At 41.7% G+C, this 17,709-nt stretch overlaps 1 protein-coding gene across 1 annotated transcript in view; it reads left to right on the plus strand.

Moving 5' to 3' along the window:
• klhdc8a (kelch domain containing 8A) overlaps nucleotides 1-17,709 on the plus strand; it is a 56,989-nt gene that overhangs the window by 2,426 nt on the left and 36,854 nt on the right. The window contains exon 2 of the mRNA XM_060063433.1: nucleotides 7,810-7,970. The gene's annotated coding sequence lies outside the window, so the exon portion shown is untranslated. The remainder of the gene's footprint in view (nucleotides 1-7,809; nucleotides 7,971-17,709) is intronic.

Raw genomic sequence — 17,709 nt, forward strand, 5'->3', positions numbered from 1 at the left:
TAAGCAGCCTGTTATTATTAGTAGAACTGATATAGAGGAGTATATTACTTTAGCAGTCTGTTTTTATTAGTAGATAGAGATGATATAGAGGGGTATATTACCTTAGCAGCCTGTTATTATTAGTAGGTAGAGCTGATACAGAGGAGTATATTACTTTAGCAGCCTGCAATATTAGAGCTGGAGGAGTATATTAACTTAACGTAATTACGGCGCAACACATTATTTTTTTACTGAATGAACCGAACAATACATGCCCCGAACCGTAACTACACTGTAACATACTGACTGTAAAATGTACAGTAAGTTTCTTCTAATTAAAGTTGCCTGAAAAATCCTGTAGAAATAATCACAGTATCAAGCTGTACATAAAGATAATAATAAAAAAAAATACTAGGTAATATGTGTTTAGATTTTGTGCCTATAATACGTTGCAGAATTCAAGGAAATACAAGTATAGGTTGTACAATTATAAAACAATAAGTTACTGTATAATCTTACCGTAAAATACTACAGCCAATTGTTACAGTGTAGTGATATAGTTCCGATATTTTAACTTGAACCGTTCCATCCCTAGTATATAACAGTTGGCATATTTTCTGGAATTTCGACAAAGCATCTGCATCCGTAGCAGTTCTATAAAACATATTTAAGGCAAGGCAAGGCAACTTTATTTATATAGTACTTTTCATACACAAGGCAGACTCAAAGTGCTTGACATATAAACATTGTCATACAATAAAATTAAATCATAGATGAGTAAAAGAAAACATGCAAAAAATGAGTACAAAAGATAAAAAATAAAGGAAAAGTAACGATTTTAAAATTGGTGTAATATGTTCAAATTCTTTGGTCTTTGTTAGAACTCTAGCAGCAGCATTCTGAATAAGCTGTAGTTGCCTTAGAGTTTTTTCAGTTTTTTTGAGTTACCGTATGACTGTATTTACTGTGTCCACCTAATTGTATTTATCTTCAAAAGACCACTTTTATTGAACAAGACTTTTACCTAGCACGACAACCCTGGAGGGGATGGGACGGGAGAACTGGTCCTTGGTGTTGGCAGAGGTTGGAGTCGCTGAGGAGAAGAATTATATTAACAAAGGCTTAGAAAAATACTCCAAGCAATTAGTCTGTAACTTATATTATATACTATTATAAACAATGGTTTAAGGGTCATTTTATTATTCTCCAGCCTGGTCTCAAAATGATCATCTGTCAATAATGTGCAGGCCAACATGCAGTACATAAAAACATGAATGCATATTTTAGGGCTCCTGGTTAGAGTGCAGACGAAAGCCAATGTTTAATACTAACCTATATGATTAAAGGGTAGAGAGCATTTATAACAGAAAGAATACACAGTTAGATTGCAATTGTTAATTTTCGCAATTGATCAGCCTTTTATTGCAGTCCATTGTGATAAACCCAGAATGTGAGGTGAAATACTGCCCTCTTACCAGGGCCAATGCACACAAGTACTCTTTTTAAGAGGAGTTCTCGAGAGAGAAAAAAAGGGCATCCTCTGCCTCTTAAAGAAGCGTCATTGTGACACATAACCTGGACAACACCTGACCACTGTTTCTAGTGTCTCTCAATCTAGTTGTGGTAGCGCAGTCTGTATGGCATTCTCAATGGAGTCCATTATTTAGTATTTTACCTGTAACACAGAATAAAATAAGATAAGCAATACATTTTTCCTCATGTCAATTTAATCATTAAACAATGGTATCACCAATAACTCTCAGGGACATAAACCCTTTTATATACATAGTATCATGACCGTTATCAATATAAATTGCATTGCTATTGCATCAATAATAAACTATTGGTTTGCTAAAGGATCGACTTGTAAATTGACAACAGTAAGAAAAGAATAAATAACTGTTCACCAATAATATTGGCATAAATCACATAGTGCACGGTGCATATAACATTGATATTCGGTGAAGGGGAGCGAGAACTCGAGTCCCGCGTAATACGGCCACCTCCACATGTCGTCTCCCCTGGCCTTGGCGCCATTATTTTGGCAGGTGTAGTGGTTTTCATCGACTGTTTCCAGTGGCGGAACAGATTTACGAAGGGCCCTGGGGCAGAAATGGGTCAAGGCCCGCCACTCACGTACACACACACACACACACACACACACGCACATACACACATACACACACTGACACACACACACAGACACACACACACACTGCCTATCTGCGGCCTATACCAGGGAGAAGAGTGGAGGGCAACACTGTAGGCCTACATTAAACTCATCATCAGCATGCTATCTCACTTTCAGGTTCACATAGGCTATTCTCATTAATAGAGTTTACTTCCTGATGCCAACCTCCCCATTAATCCGTGCTTGGGACCGGCCTCTAGGGGAGCTAGCTTGCCCCCTTAAGTGGCTGAGTTAGGCTAAACCATAAACATGTATTAAGTTTCCAACCAAATAAAGCTACATGCACACTACTGAACCACATAAACATAGGCCCCTATTCCAACAAAAATATTTAACAAATTAGTTTTAAGAGATCATAAGTTCTAAGAACGTATGGATATGGACAAATTATAAACAAACAGATTAAAAGGCCTGGCTGGGGCATGATTTAATAAGCCTTAAACTGTTTTATTTTATTTATTTCATATTATTATTTGTTCCCTATGTAAACTATACTCTATCGTATGGATTTTGTGTTGAAAATGTTGGTAGTTTGAGTTTGAGAAAAAGTCAAAAGGACATTTTGCAACCCAACATTTTTACATCCTAAACGTACCTATTCATCACGATTTTATTGAAAAGGCATTCGACACGCCTTGCGTTCAGCAAAGTCATTGACAATGTGCGTGATGTCAAGCTTCCTTGCTCGTTGACTCTCAATTGACGAACTGGCAAATGATTGGCCAGATCGTCAATTGAAAGTCAACAAGCAGCCTACTATGGTATCCATTATGCATTCGGGTATCATATCATGAATTTATTTGATTAAATACAAAAAGCAACAACATCGATTTATAAAGATAATCCAATAATATATTACTTTTCAAGATTGTTTTAGGGATTTCATCTGAATGAATTTCTTTCCTCAAATTTGACTCCTGCCCTGATAAAACAGTATACCTAAAATCACGGGTACATAACTTGCATGCAGAGGTGGGTAGAGTACTGAAAATCTATACTCAAGTAAAAGTACAATTACTTCCTTCCAATGTACTTGAGTAAAAGTAAATATTCCAATTGTAAAAACCTACTTGAGTAAGAGTAAAAAAGTACTTTGTTTTAAAGTTACTCAAATTACAAGTTACTTTACATTTTTGTATTGCAGTGCTTGGATCAGTGAAAAAGACCTAACGTGTGTATGTGTGAGAAAGATGCACTCTCAAACATTTCTTCACAAGTTGCTTCATTCTGTATTGTTCATTAAACAAACATAGGCCATCAAACAAATTTACACTAAACATGGAATTTAACTTCAGCTTTGACAAAAGCATTGTAGGAACAGTTACCAATTAAACACTAACCTGGCTGGGGGGGGGGGGGGGGGGGGGGGGGGGAGAGAGAGAGAGAGAGAGAGAGAGAGAGAGAGAGAGAGAGAGAGAGAGAGAGAGAGAGAGAGAGAGAGAGAGAGAGAGAGAATAGGATACCCCTTAACAGTGGTATAATGAGCACATACCACAGCCTGTCGTGATCTATTGCTTAAAGGGACACTATGTAATATTTTGAGTAATTTATTACCTCAAATCAACATATTCATTCATAAATAAGTCCTCATTGGTGTAAAATTATCTCTGCCAAAAATCTCACTGATCCTCCTGAGCGAAGAATAATTAATATTAATATCAATATGGTTACATAGGACGGGTAAGCTTCATGGAGGCTTCCATTTTCTTCCGGTCTATGAGCTGCCGAGAGGGTCAAAAAGCACTACGTCGTACAGGAATTGCAAACGCGTTTTCACTCTGAGCCAGCGTGACGGTGGAACAGAGCTTAGTTTAGCGAGACGAGTTTTACCGGCAAATTTGAACATGCACCGCATTTTTTTGAAAGACCATAGTTATGCCACGCCACAGGAGAAGGAATCATCGTCGCCAAAAAAACGACGATGTGTAAGCAAAGCATGTATAACATGGTTTTTCATGGCAACGAGATGCGGGGCGCTATGTTTGAGCGACTCGTCATTGAAAGGCTACTTTATTACATATTTAATTTACTTTTTCACATTTTTGTCGAGTTTAAATCGTGACAATATTCTTATGACTTATGGATACTGTCAAATGCGTTGGAGGAATTCAAAAGCCATTCTTCATCAAGTTATGGAGGTTTATTCTCTGCTGTGGTCACCACGTATCCAAATCCACCGAGACGCACTTAGGCTAGAGCGGACCTTCTGGAGCTTCAACTCGCTTGCGAGACAGTTGATTTATCACCCGAACAACTGGATTTCATACCAACAACTCTGATAAAGAAGACAATACGGAGGAAAAGAAGATCGAGAGGAGGAATTAGGAACAGGATAGGAGACGACGAAGTAAACTCGTTGCCAGGGCGACTAACTGGCGGCGCGCACAGTCGCAGCGGCCCCTCTTGAGATCTGTGAGATTGAGATTGAATGTTTGAGTGTGAGACGTCCTACGACGAACGTAGTTTATGACAGGGAAACAATATTAAACATTAGGACATTGAGAGCGAGTAACATCACTGGCATTCGCTGGCATCTGGACATACTACGCAAACACAGGATACTAACGGACACTGTGACACCGTGCCCGCAACTGCCCGGAGGAGGAAGCAGCAGAGACGGGGTGGACGTAAACAAACTGAACAGCTTCTTTCAGCTCCTACCCTCCAAGAAACGCTATCGCAGCTTAAGATGCTCCACCACCAGGCTGCGGAACAGCTTCCGACCTCAAGCTGTCAGGATGCTCAATGCACCAGCGTCCCAGATCTTCTCACTGGACTTTATTTATTATTTATTTATTTATTCATCATTGGGACGTTTGTTTGTTTGTTTGTTTGAAATGTATGTTGATCTTGATCCGTGAGAAACGCCTTCTCGTTTTGTTGTTCAATCAACAAAATGACAATAAATTTGATTTGATTTGATTTTGATTTGATTCCGTTAGTTACAATGTAAATTGTTGGTATTTAGAATACTGTTACATTGTTGAAATCAACGGGTTACAATGCGTTGATTAGGATGCGTGCTCAGCCGCACGCATTATAGGAATTATTGTTTTGATTATCGGTAACTCCAAGACTACCAAAGGCTATGTCAACTTTTATGTTATGACATTTTATGTAATCTGACATTAAATGACCTACTGTTATTTATCATCTGTATAGTTATTTGTCATGTTGGAAAGTCCACAACTGCTGGAGTCAAGTTCGTTGTCTGTAAGAATGCTTGGTCAATAAACCTGATCTGATTTGTCCATCTAATTTGTCCAGTTGTCCACGAACCTCATCATCACTCGAATGACTCGATGAGGTAGCCTAGTAGGTGTCATGTCACAGCTTCTTGGCACATACTGCCCACCGTAGTTTTTGGACAAGCGAGCACTATTAGTTTGAATGCAATATACAATTGTACCACTAGATGGGAGTAATTTTTACACAGTGTCCCTTTAATTATAAATAGCTCTGGTTGTTGTTTCTGTTCCACGACATTTTGTATGTCATGTTTGTGGTGTGGGATGAAGAGAGTGGTAATGAATCAGATGTAGTGAGTGTAACATAATTCACCTACAGTATTTTGTTATGTGTTGTTCTTTCAATTGTGCTGTCGTTTACTGCATGTCATTTACTGTTTTGGTGGTTCAGGGATCGCTGTCCCTTTAAGGATTACGGCGTCTCATGACGTCAGAGCCCATGCGGGATTTGTTTACCTGCAGCACGTTTTGATTTCCGGCTTTTCTCTTTGACTTAAATAAACGAGTCACACCACTGTGTGCTCAACGTGCGAAATTTTATCTTTCACTTATTGCAATTTCCAGACAGATTTGGTTTGACGCAATTGCGATTCAGCCCACGCATTGCATGGTCTGGCTCGAGTCCTCAGCCCCAACGTAATTGTGAGCTGTCTCCCCGGCAATGGAATCGCTAAAATATTGCAATCTAGGGAGGGGGCGTCGCTAACGTGTACGCTTGTATTACAGTCAACGAAGATAATATGTTTATCAAAATACTCATTTTAATGAAGGCACGATGGAAAATGTAATTGAGTAAAGAGTAGAATTCTATATCAAATATTTACTCGAGTAAGAGTAAAATTACAGACTTAAAAAAGGAACGTGAAAAGTACTTTTTATCCGAAAATGGTATTTTTTTACTAATTTGCGTTACTTGTAACGTGTTACTACCCACCCCTGCTTGCATGTCGGCTTCTTCTTTAAATTCAAAGTAAGTTATTCCTCACGGTTTGAGCAATCTACACAAATTATCAAACACTTGCTAGTTTTTGTTGGGGGCCCGTTTAGCATGGGAGGGGCCCCCTGTGATGCGGTGACTGCCCCGCCCATAGCTCCGCCCCTGACTGACATACACCTACTGCAGTACAAAACATCTTAGTTTGCAGATTCAAGATTTAAACATGAAGTTAATATTAATTCAACACTTAAAACGTGCTTATTTATCTTACTAACCTGTATTCTGAATGTAACCGAATACGGCAACCATTGTTAGTGTTGCCAATGACTGATGATAATTATTTCACGGACATTATATAGAAACCAAGATTTCAAGGGCAAAGCGCTTCCGGAAAAAAGGATCTTGGAGCAACCATGTGGTCTTTATCTAAAATGTATATTACATACAGAATTATAGTTGAAATCTTGTTTTACATCAGCTGTTATTCTACGTTCGACTGCATTTCGGGCTTCTCACATCTTTGGTACTGGTTGTTTGTAGTTTAATTATAGATGTACAGAATCATGTCTTACTCCAAACAGACGAAAGAACACATATCTGTGTATGTGTGTGTGTGCGTTTGTGTGTTTGTGTGTGTGTGTGTGTGTGTGTGTGTGTGTGTGTGTGTGTGTGTGTGTGTGTGTGTGTGTGTGTGTGTGTGTGTGTGTGTGTCTGTTTGTGTTTAACACAACAAAGGGCAAAGAAAATGATGCTCCCATAATCAGGCTAGGTCTCAAGGGGCCAACATAAGAGCTGGGCTCTATAAAGTGCTCACCGTCTTTACAAACTATCTGCCCCTTTTCAAGATCATAGAGGTCTATTGAAGCATGATAAAATACATTTAAAATACATATATATATAAAATATATCCTTTTTTGTACCCTTTGAGAGATGAATTGAAAATAGTGTGACCATCATGTAAATATCATATATTGTTCACCCCTTCAAGCAATATTGGTGAATTTATAGGTTAATTCAAATCGTTTGGTATCAGAAAACTGTTGCTCGATGGGTTCCTGGATAAATTAATGAAATATACGGCAATTTTATAATACCTATATAATTATCCAATTTATCCACATAGCCTAGTTAGCCTACTAATTTGTCTATTTTCCCCAAACTACGACACATCACATGAGAATTAACATGCTGCTTTCTGTTTTTAATCTAATACATTGTAAAATAATAGTTTCTTTTATAAAGTGTGTCAGGCAAGTGGCTGTCTCCACCGCCGAGACCACGCACCGTCCGCGACCCACCTTTTTTACCATTTTCCCAGCGCGCTCTTATCAAATGTAAGGCTGAAATCAGGGGAAGTGAATGAATATTTCGAAATTGACCCACATACTGACGAAGACGGGGCCATTATTCTCTGTCGTCCATTCTTCCATCGGTTCCTCCGATGCACGGAGCAGATTAACGCCAAGCAGCCGGTGTGGAGCGTGGGGAGTGTTGACTTCACGCGCCGGGGAGACTCCGGGCTGGAGCCACGTTGCTACGCTACAGTTCTCCTCTCTCTCCTCCTCCATATCTGCTTCAGCCGACTGTCAGGAAGCATCCGCGAAGGCGCCGTGAAGTAAGTAGCCTAATCAAACGTAAAATCAAATGGCTCTTCCGTAAGCTGTAATATGTTGACGTGTGCGTTTCATTGTGAGCCTGTGCGGCGGGTAGGATGGTCCCTGCCTCGGACAGCTTGGGATGCGATCCAGTTCACAGGGCAGTGAACAAGCCGTTTCAAACAGACGATGATTATTTCTGAAATCTTCATTTAGTAGGCTATCCATCGGATTTCATTCCATGTTCTTCCCCAGATATATGATTGTTCTTTGGGTTTTTTCTTTATCTAATAATTTATAAAAGCAACTATATCAGCCTTTCCTTAAGCAAAACTTTCAAACTGAGATTGTAGATGTGAAACAATGTTGTTCACCATGTGTGCAGATCTCTAGGAAATTAGGTGAATTTCAAGGCTGGATTTGAAAGGACATTTTATTTATTTATTATTCTGCTCGTCAGCCTCTTTTCTGTCTGTATGTCTGACTCTACTCTGTTGTGTTTACGGGCCAGTCCTGACAAGAGAGAGCCAGCCTGTCAATATCTCTTCAAAGGCTGTATGTTCCACACTCTTTCCAGTCTTTCTTTCCTCCTCTCCCTCCTCCTCCTCCTCGTCCGTCTCCTCCTTCCCCTCCTCCTCACAACAACAACCCACTGTTTAGTTTTCGGACTACATGAGCAAATCCAGCATGCAGGTTTTCAGGTTAAAGCACACTGCAAAACAATAATAAGATATAATATAGTTGGTGACCTGTAATTCTCTAGTTTGAGGGGAGCCAGCATTGGGTTTTATATTTGATGGGGAGCGATCGTAACATTTGGACAGAAGCTTTCTTGAGTTTTGTGAGCAGTATGTGAGCTTCATTATGCGCAACACAAGCATACTTATATTTATATTTCCTTTAGCGTAATTGAAAAGCAAGAGATATCCACCAAAACAGGGTATTTTGGAGTTGGTGTTGAGGCCCTTTTCAGAGCATAACTAGATAAACTTAAACTCGTCCAAAAGCGACATTCAAATAGCAAAGCAAATCCACACAGACACTCACACGTACCCCATGCCACATACACACGCCTTGGGGAGCCCTGTCCAATTTGGCTGACAAAGCTAAGTCTCTCTCTCTCTCTCTCTCTCTCTCTCTCTCTCTCTCTCTCTCTCTCTCTCTCTCTCTCTCTCTCTCTCTCTCGCTCTCTCTCTCTCTCGGACTCCCCTGCTATTAAGCAGTTCTGTTCCTCTATATCTCTGCCACTCTCTGAGTAATTACTTATAAGGCTAGAGGGATTAGCGGGGTCTTTGACAACCCTCTGTTAATATAGCCTTTGCCTTAACTCTACCGCCCCCCCCCCCCCCCCCCCCCCAAAGTCCCATGCAGATCTGTCTCTCACAACACTGTCATAATTAAAGTTGGCCCCCTTTTCTTGATTTTTACACCAGCCCCCCCCCCCCCGACACACACACAACCATAAAATCCATTAACCCTGTTGTCTTCGAAGCCTCCTCATTACCTTGCTCTCTCTCTCTCTCTCTCTCTCTCTCTCTCTCTCTCTCTCTCTCTCTCTCTCTCTCTCTCTCTCTCTCTCTCTCTCTCTCTCTCTCCTTATATTTTAGCATCTTCATTCCTGCTTCTGCTCTCGGTCCTGTCCTACATACTCCCTTCTCTCCAGGCCCCTCTCTCTCTCTCTCTCTCTCTCTCTCTCTCTCTCTCTCTCTCTCTTCCCTCCCCTTCCCCCCATGGTGGGCTGTATGGAGGCTGTCAACCAGGATCTATTCACTCTGCACCTCAGTGAAAGGATGCAGATCTTGCACACTGCAAATATTCAAGTGTCTGTGTGTGTGTGTGTGTGAATATAAAGGCGTGGGTCGGGGACAGTCAGATCTAACACACTACAGTAGTGATTCAATATGCATCGCCTTACGTAACAGAGCGTATTCTCCAATGTACGCACACACACCCGTATCGTGCACTGGAATGCACGCATACACGCGCCCTCCATCCGTCCCTCTTTTAGCTCTGCAAATGTTTGCTCCTCGTACGAGTCTATTTCTGTATTGTCGTCATGGTTGCTGCGTCTAACGCCTGCTGAGGGGAGCCAAATGTTGTTATGGCCTACCGCTAGCCGATCCCTGGCCTCACCTGCCTCCGCTTCCGCTAGGTCGGGGTTTACCAGCGGGCTACTTGCGCGATCTGTGTGTAAAAATGATAATGATAATTCCCCTTCAACACACAGAGTCAGGGACATTTTAAACCATCGCGCCCGTAAATACTTATTTAGCGCGGGCGGCCAGGCATCCAGGCAATTTTTATTTATTTCCGAAATGAAGATTAAGAAGAAATGCCATCTGTGCTGAAAAAATCCCCCACTGCCAGCAATCAGCCACAACTGATTTAGCAACCCACAGCTCCCTCATTAAAGCAGTCAGCAACCAGCGCTCCACGCCAGGTACATACTGGTGACTCACTTCATCATCAGGGGCCACAGAGGACCAGACAGCAGCTGTGGCCCCACAATTTGCCCTTCCTTAATCTTCTTTTAAATACAGAAAATATTTCGATTTTTTTTTTATCTTTTTGTAATCGTCATGGTTGTCTTCCTATAGCACGTCCTTCTACAGCGTTCAAACTCATCTCCTGTTACTGCAACCGCTTACACTCCAGGCCAGAACAGTCGAGGGGACGTGAGGCCCAGGAACATCAGGTCTTTGATCATATTAACAACGAAGAGCCGGCCGTCTCAGCTTGGTTAAATCCAGGAACGAGGCCGATGCGCCGTTCCACTCTGACGGCTGTGGAATCCCTGCTGAGAGGCTATCTTCCTAGCCAGGCGAGTCCCTCTACGCCTCACCGATCCAAGTACCCTCACTTCAACTTCAGCCGTGTTAGGCGACTTGTTCAGGCAGCACCATTGGCCGCCTTCGCTCCCCTTTACTGGCTAATCCAATTTGGGCCGTTGGGTTCTGTGGGAGCTAGGCTGCCAGAGTAAGCCCTCGGAGCCATGTCTAATCTATCTAGCTAACCGCCAACAGTGCAGTTGTAACATCTGCTGCTGGGGCTTTGTGCTAAGCATGTTCCGCGGCTGAGCTGTGCATATAAGAGTTTAGCTGAGTTGAGCTAGGCTAAGCTAGCTGTCACAGAGAGAGCAATGCAAGTGATGTACATGTTTGCTAGAAGAAGGCCAAATAATAAAGCAATTCTAATAGTAATATGGTAATTTTAACAAAAAAAGCGCTCTTGTTATCCCAATTTAGAGAGGCCTCAAAGTCTTCTGTCTACATGCTCTGATTTAACTTACAATTTCCAATATTTTTGGCAGTAAATGTTTAAATCCATACAAACACAAAAAGGATTTGGGATACAAGGATTAGGGATGCTACAGCAGTTTTCACTGGAATCTGTCTCTGGCAAAGGAAAACCAAAAATGGCATATGAAGGCTTTTAAACAAAATACTTACTACTGCTGTGACCCATGGTCAACTTGGCACATTTCGAGTCTTGGATGAATAAAGTACATCTTCATCCATCTTGATACACTCTTTGAAACCAGGCTATGGACCTGTGGAATCCTCATCATGGACAATTTGAGTAATGTGTGTATGAGTTACCATCTGGACACCTTTAGTGGAGGTTTGACAATATCACTGTCACGAGATAGAATACAACATTAACAGAGCTGCAGAATATTTCTGAAAACATATTTTGTGAGCAAAGGGTGTGTTTGAGCACATTCATGGTTTGTGGAGAAGTTCTTGTTCATTAGAAAGAAAATGGTCTCATCTGAATAGACTTGCTACATCAATGTCCTTGTTTGGGTCCTTGAAGGCTCAAATGTCTTGAAATGCTGGTTCCCAAGGGGGAGCCAGCAGGTGAGCTTACGAGAATGAGACAAAGCAATGAGCGAAATTCTCATGTGATTTGACTCCTGATATTTCTGCACATCGCGGAAATCTGCACGTGGAAGAGATGCATTAGTGTGCCCACTTGTAGGGGGGAATTCTGATGTGTATTTTGAGTACTTCGAGAGTGACATATTTTCTTGGACCAAAGGTATTTAGACACAATGCCTATTTTAAGGGTGCCTCACCTTCAGCATAGCATGTCACATGTCAGTTAGGAAGACTGTTCTGTCTCCGAACCCAACTCCAGACTACACATTAATGCTTAGACATCCTCTGGATTCCACAGAGAGCTGCTTTGTCTTGATATTCCAAGAGCACTAGAGACCTCAATAACATGTATAACAAAAACAGTAAGGCCCTCCAATAACATATAAAGCCAGAGCACTAGGGCCCTCCTTTAACATATAGAGCCAGACCACTAGGGCCCTCCTTTAACATATAGAGCCAGAGCATTAGGGCCCTCCAATAACATATAAAGCCAGAGCACTAGGGCCCTCCTTTAACATATAGAGCCAGAGCACTAGGGCCCTCCTTTAACGTATAGAGCCAGAGCATTAGGGCCCTCCTTTAACATATAGAGCCAGAGCACTAGGGCCCCCCTTTAACATATAGAGCCAGAGCACTAGGGCCCTCCTTAACATATAGAACAGAAACAGTAGAGACGTCCATTAACATGCCAGATCCAGAGAGGGCCCTCCAATAACATATATAATGAGAGAGGGCCCCCAATAACATATAGATAGAGGGCCCTCAAGAACATATAGAACCGGAAAGGGCCCCCAATAACATATAGAACCAGAGAGGGCCCTCCAATAACATATAGAACCAGAGAGAGCCCCCAATAACATAAATAATGAGAGAGGGCCCCCAATAACATATAGAACCAGAAAGGGGCCTCCAATAACATGTATAATGAGAGAGGGCCCTCAATAACATATAGAACAAGAGAGGGCCCCCCAAAAACATATAGAACCAGAGAGGGCCCCCAATAACATATATAATGAGAGAGGGCCCCCAATAACATATAGAACCAGAGAGGGCCCCCAATAACATATAGAACCAGAGAGGGCCCCCAATAACATAGTTATATGTCATTCATTGCAACACGGCTCAACTGAAAGCTGTCTACTGAAAACCAGCTGATCATATTTTATTCCTGTAGGCTAATAGCCTGGCTATTGCCATACCAAGCTCAATCATGGATTGCACGTTGGTCTGGGGAGGCTGCTGTCATTTTCTTCAGCATAAGAGGAGAGATCAACGGGCATAGGTCAAACGACTCTGTAGGCAATTGGCTGCTTGCCGTCGCTTCCCTTTCGTCATTGTGTTAAACCAGCCAATAGTGAGCCAGGGGGAAGAGCCAGGTTGGTGATGGGCTCCGCAAAATCGTATCGGAAGCAGAAAGAAATGTATTGCTCCTATCCAGACCCTGCTGCAAAACATCCTGAATAAATAACAATAATAATAACATTGATCATGGTAAGCCTAATAATGTAGGCCTATCGCAATTATAGAGCCTTTCATTACCCTGCTCAAATAAATAAGAAAAATAGCCAAGATATGTATACCTTCCCTATAATGCAGACTGAATGAAGAATATACTTGTTTCTTCTTTCCTAGCCAAAGTTATAGGGGGGACAGATATTTTTGTCCGACTGAACTTTCGACCGGCCAAAATATGTATCCCCTTTTTAGTGTGCAAAAATTAGTTCATTTTCAATGGGCATGAATGTGGCTGAATGAGGTGCATTTCAACATTAACATTTTAATATAAGAAAAATGTGTTTTTTGGAGAGGTGTGGAGTTCACTATAGGCCCCTGTAGCCTAAGCTTTTGTCCATGATGGCATTTTTTCCCCTTACATTACTTTTACTTTTATACCTTAAGCAGTATTGAAACCAGTTCTTGAGTTGATAGGCTACTTCAACTTCTAAAGAAGTCTTTTTAAACGCTAGTATCTATACTTCTACCTGAGTGATGAATATGAATACCTTTGAAGCTATATAATTCATGACAAATTGCGCCTATTTTTTTGGAAAAATTATATGGGTGTATTTTTATTCAAAACATGTCCCAATGACTGCATATTAGGTCTATAGTGAAACGTTGCGTGCCCTTTAAGTGGTACTTAACAGTGTTACAAGTTAATTACTTGCATCATTTACTGGACAGCCTGGTCGTTTTATAGCAGCAATATTTTACTGCTGGGGTTGGCGGAAGGAGACAGAGTTGCCTGCTTGAACAAAATAAAAATGTATGGATAGGTCTAACAAGGGACAACAGACCCACCGGGCCTGTACAAACTCAACACTACAGTTTGTTACGTGCAACCTTTCTTTGTCCTTGTGCTTTAGTCTGGACTCATCCTCACTGTGAGAGACCACAAACCAGTCCAAACTCTCAAGTAGTCCAGGCGGGTAGAGATGAAGCAGTGGACCAGGGTTTCGGTAACTGAGTCTGAGGGTGCGGGTCGGAGTCATACGATGTTCTTCAGGTGGTAGAATGCAGGTCTTGTTACGTTATTAATGTGGGACTGGAATGATAGGGTCGGGTCCAGGATGACAACCAGGTTGCGGACTATGGGTGATGGGGTGATGAAGCAGCCATCCACTTCCAGATCCAAGATCCCCAACCTTCCTGAGCAGTGGCTTGGGCGCCACCACCATGAGCTCAGTTTTATTGCTGTTCAGTTTGAGGAGGTTGGAGGTCATCCAGGTTTTTAGTTCTTGCAGACAATTGATGGGTGGACCAGGCGGGAGCTGAGTGGAAGGTTTGGAGCTGATATAGTTGAGCTGTATAGTTAAAGGACAAATCCGGTGTAGAATGGATCTGGGATATGTTTAATATGATAACGAGTTGGAATGTTCGTTTGGGGGCAAAAAAGCGCGTATAGACGCATTCTTAAGTTGGCTGTTTTAAGCCCATTCTACCAAAACGCTATGAACTTGAAATGATGGGGGTATTTGTTATGGTAAAAAAAAATCGCTAATTTAAACCACTTAAAAGGCTAGAAGTAGACCGACACTTCTTTGGTAGTATAATAAGGGTCTTTACATATAAAACAAGGCATCGATAACTATGTAAGTGTACAGATTTTTTATTAAAAAGGACATTTTATACACACAATACCATCAGTAGATCAACCGTCGACACCATCTTGTTTCCATCGATAGGTAGATTGACGAACATAGAGATTGTGACATCCGTCAGCAACACGCAAGCTCTGTGTTCGTCAATCTACTTATCGAGTCTTAAAAACAAGATGGTGTTGACGGGTGATATGAGAGCAGAGTTCAGTGTCAGCCTTCTGTGTTGTGGTGGAATACTTTGTTTGTGTTGTCAGTAGTCAATTCATTTCATAGCACCTCACGAGAGATCTGGAGTTGCCTGTCCTGTCACATAGCTATTATGTAACGGAAGTGCAATATTCGGGTGACAAGAGACAAAAAAAGATGCCAGGGGTTGGGATCCATTCTCTGTGGAATAACAAAAACCTTCAAGATTTTTGGAGCTTTTTCCACAATGAGATCAAGATATTCAGGTTAAAGTTATGGTTGAATGAAATGTAAGAAGAGAATGGGCTGCCTAAAGAAACAGCCTTGATACAGACTCGGTTTATTTGGTGTTGAAGAGAAGCCTTTTTTACATTCTGCAAGGTAGATCTGACTATAGACCCGGTAAAATAAGCCGCCTCTATGGTCTCATTGGATTCTGAATATAAGATAAAAATTGCTTGAAACTAGCTTTGTCCGTTAAACTGATTCCCGTAGAGATTTTCTTATATTGATGCTGGGATGGACTTGCTGCTGCAAGCATTCTTGAGAGCTGATTGGTGTTTTATAATTAGTTTTCACAGAGAGTCTGGACCTACTCAATTGACATGCGTTAACTCACTTGAAGGTGGGTGTCTGTTGAGAAGTTTAAAACTATTGGATCTGCCTAGTGCCACTCTGGATCTACCATAACCAATCGCTAACGTTTGGCCAGGAATCACGTTGCGCGCAGGCTGTAAACCAACCAAACACCGTGCATGAAGATCATGGGTGAAGATGTCCGTCAACGAAAGCTAGCTTTAACGTCATTGTTCTCAGCCACTCCCTCTGTTCGCTGATTGGACGCAGAAAATTTGGACTGAGAAAACCCACTAACATATCGCAGACCCAAAGTGAAGGCTGCAGCCTTGTCAGAACACTTCCTTGCTAGTCGCGTCCTGTTGAGATGGGGCTAGGGTGCTGGCTATAGTGCTGCCTACTGTTTGTAGCGTTCAGAGTTTGGAACGACTCGCTAGTGTGGAAGCGCTTCCACTTCCGCTTTTTAATATTGCTTCAGTGTTAAATATATAAATATCTTAATTGTTGAAATTGTTATTGGCGACAGCAGTTTGTTTTAACACCACCTACTTACATATTAAAACTAATCAATCCATGCAAAATATAGCCTATCATTACGATGCAAAAACGTTTGAAAGAAATCGCACAGGTTAATTTTTTGCATTTACATGATTAATCTATAAAAAGCCCAAAATATTTCTGAAAACGTTCAAATAACTTCACTTGTGTAAAGCAATATGTATTGCTTTCTATAGGCAATTAAATATCCCGCGCAGTCCTTGAAAAATCTCGGAATTCTCAAAATTAAATGACACGAAAAGGGCGAGAATTTTGAGTGTTCTCAACAGTGGAACAGTGCTTGTCGGCGTTCGATGTCATAGCGTCCTTAAAAAGGCAGTCGTTGAGCATTATTCCGTCACATTGGGAAACAGCCCCAGACGTATTACTGAAGGGAAATTAAAATTGAGCGGAAGTACTTAGGCGGGCGGAACCAGGCAATGTCCTAACTACACGGTTAGGAGTAGGACAAATGCTTTCAGCCTGCGTGATGTAGCTCCATGGGCGTCAGTTTGGTTTGAAATGTGCTGGGGACAGAGACGCATTCAGAAGTACATTTTCATAAGTGCTGGGTACTGGGTACCCGGCTCAGTCCGGGCCACGCCCACTTTTAGCCGTGGAAACGCGATCCGTGCCGCACCTTAGCGAACTCAACCGACTCACAGCCTCCGGTGGAAACCCACCATTTGTTGTCCCTGGAGAACTTGCGTATCTAACATTAGTTCCGCATTACATTAATTAATTTGCACGCCAGTTTTATTTAATTTTATACCATGCATTCTCCTTGTAAATCCATGCACCGAACCGAGACGTCCGTACTGATTCGGTTCAATACGAATACATGTATCCTTACACCCCTAGTATGTCTGTGTGTGTGTGTGTGTGTGCTTGTGCTTGCGTCTGTGTGTCTGTGTGTGTGTCTGTTTGTGTGTCTGTGTGTTAGCGTGCCCTCTGAGAGAAATTGTTATTGAAATTAAAAGTCTAATTATGAATCAGAATCTTCATGAAAATAAGGATGTTATACCTGTTAAACAATATGCAACTGTTGAAAATAAACAATTATTTACAGAAATACGACGCAAGCCAACCTTGAGTCTAGCACTGGGAAGACTGCCATGCTGCTGTAAGGGGGCTCAACCACTCGTGAATGTACCTTTTGTCGTCAAATGATCAGTTTAATTATGAATGATAAACAATGTCTGTTGTCATTCACACGCTGTTAGAAGGTTAATGAGACGATCATGTGGGAAGTGACATGATAGGAAAACAAAGAGACATTTAGGAATCCCTAATTTAATTAAAAGTCGGCTCACCTTCGCGTCCATATTACCGTTTTGAAGCGGGTCCCCTCACAGGGCGGTGGGGGATGGGGGGGGGGTCGATGTGACGCAACCTAATTAAAAGTTTTTGCTCGGAGGCAAGCTGATTGCAAATGACTTTAGCTAGCATGCTTGCTGTTGATCTCAAGCTATTCAAGC

The sequence above is a fragment of the Gadus macrocephalus genome, chromosome 1, assembly GCF_031168955.1.
Source record: "Gadus macrocephalus chromosome 1, ASM3116895v1".
NCBI classification, from domain to species: Eukaryota; Metazoa; Chordata; class Actinopteri; order Gadiformes; family Gadidae; genus Gadus; species Gadus macrocephalus.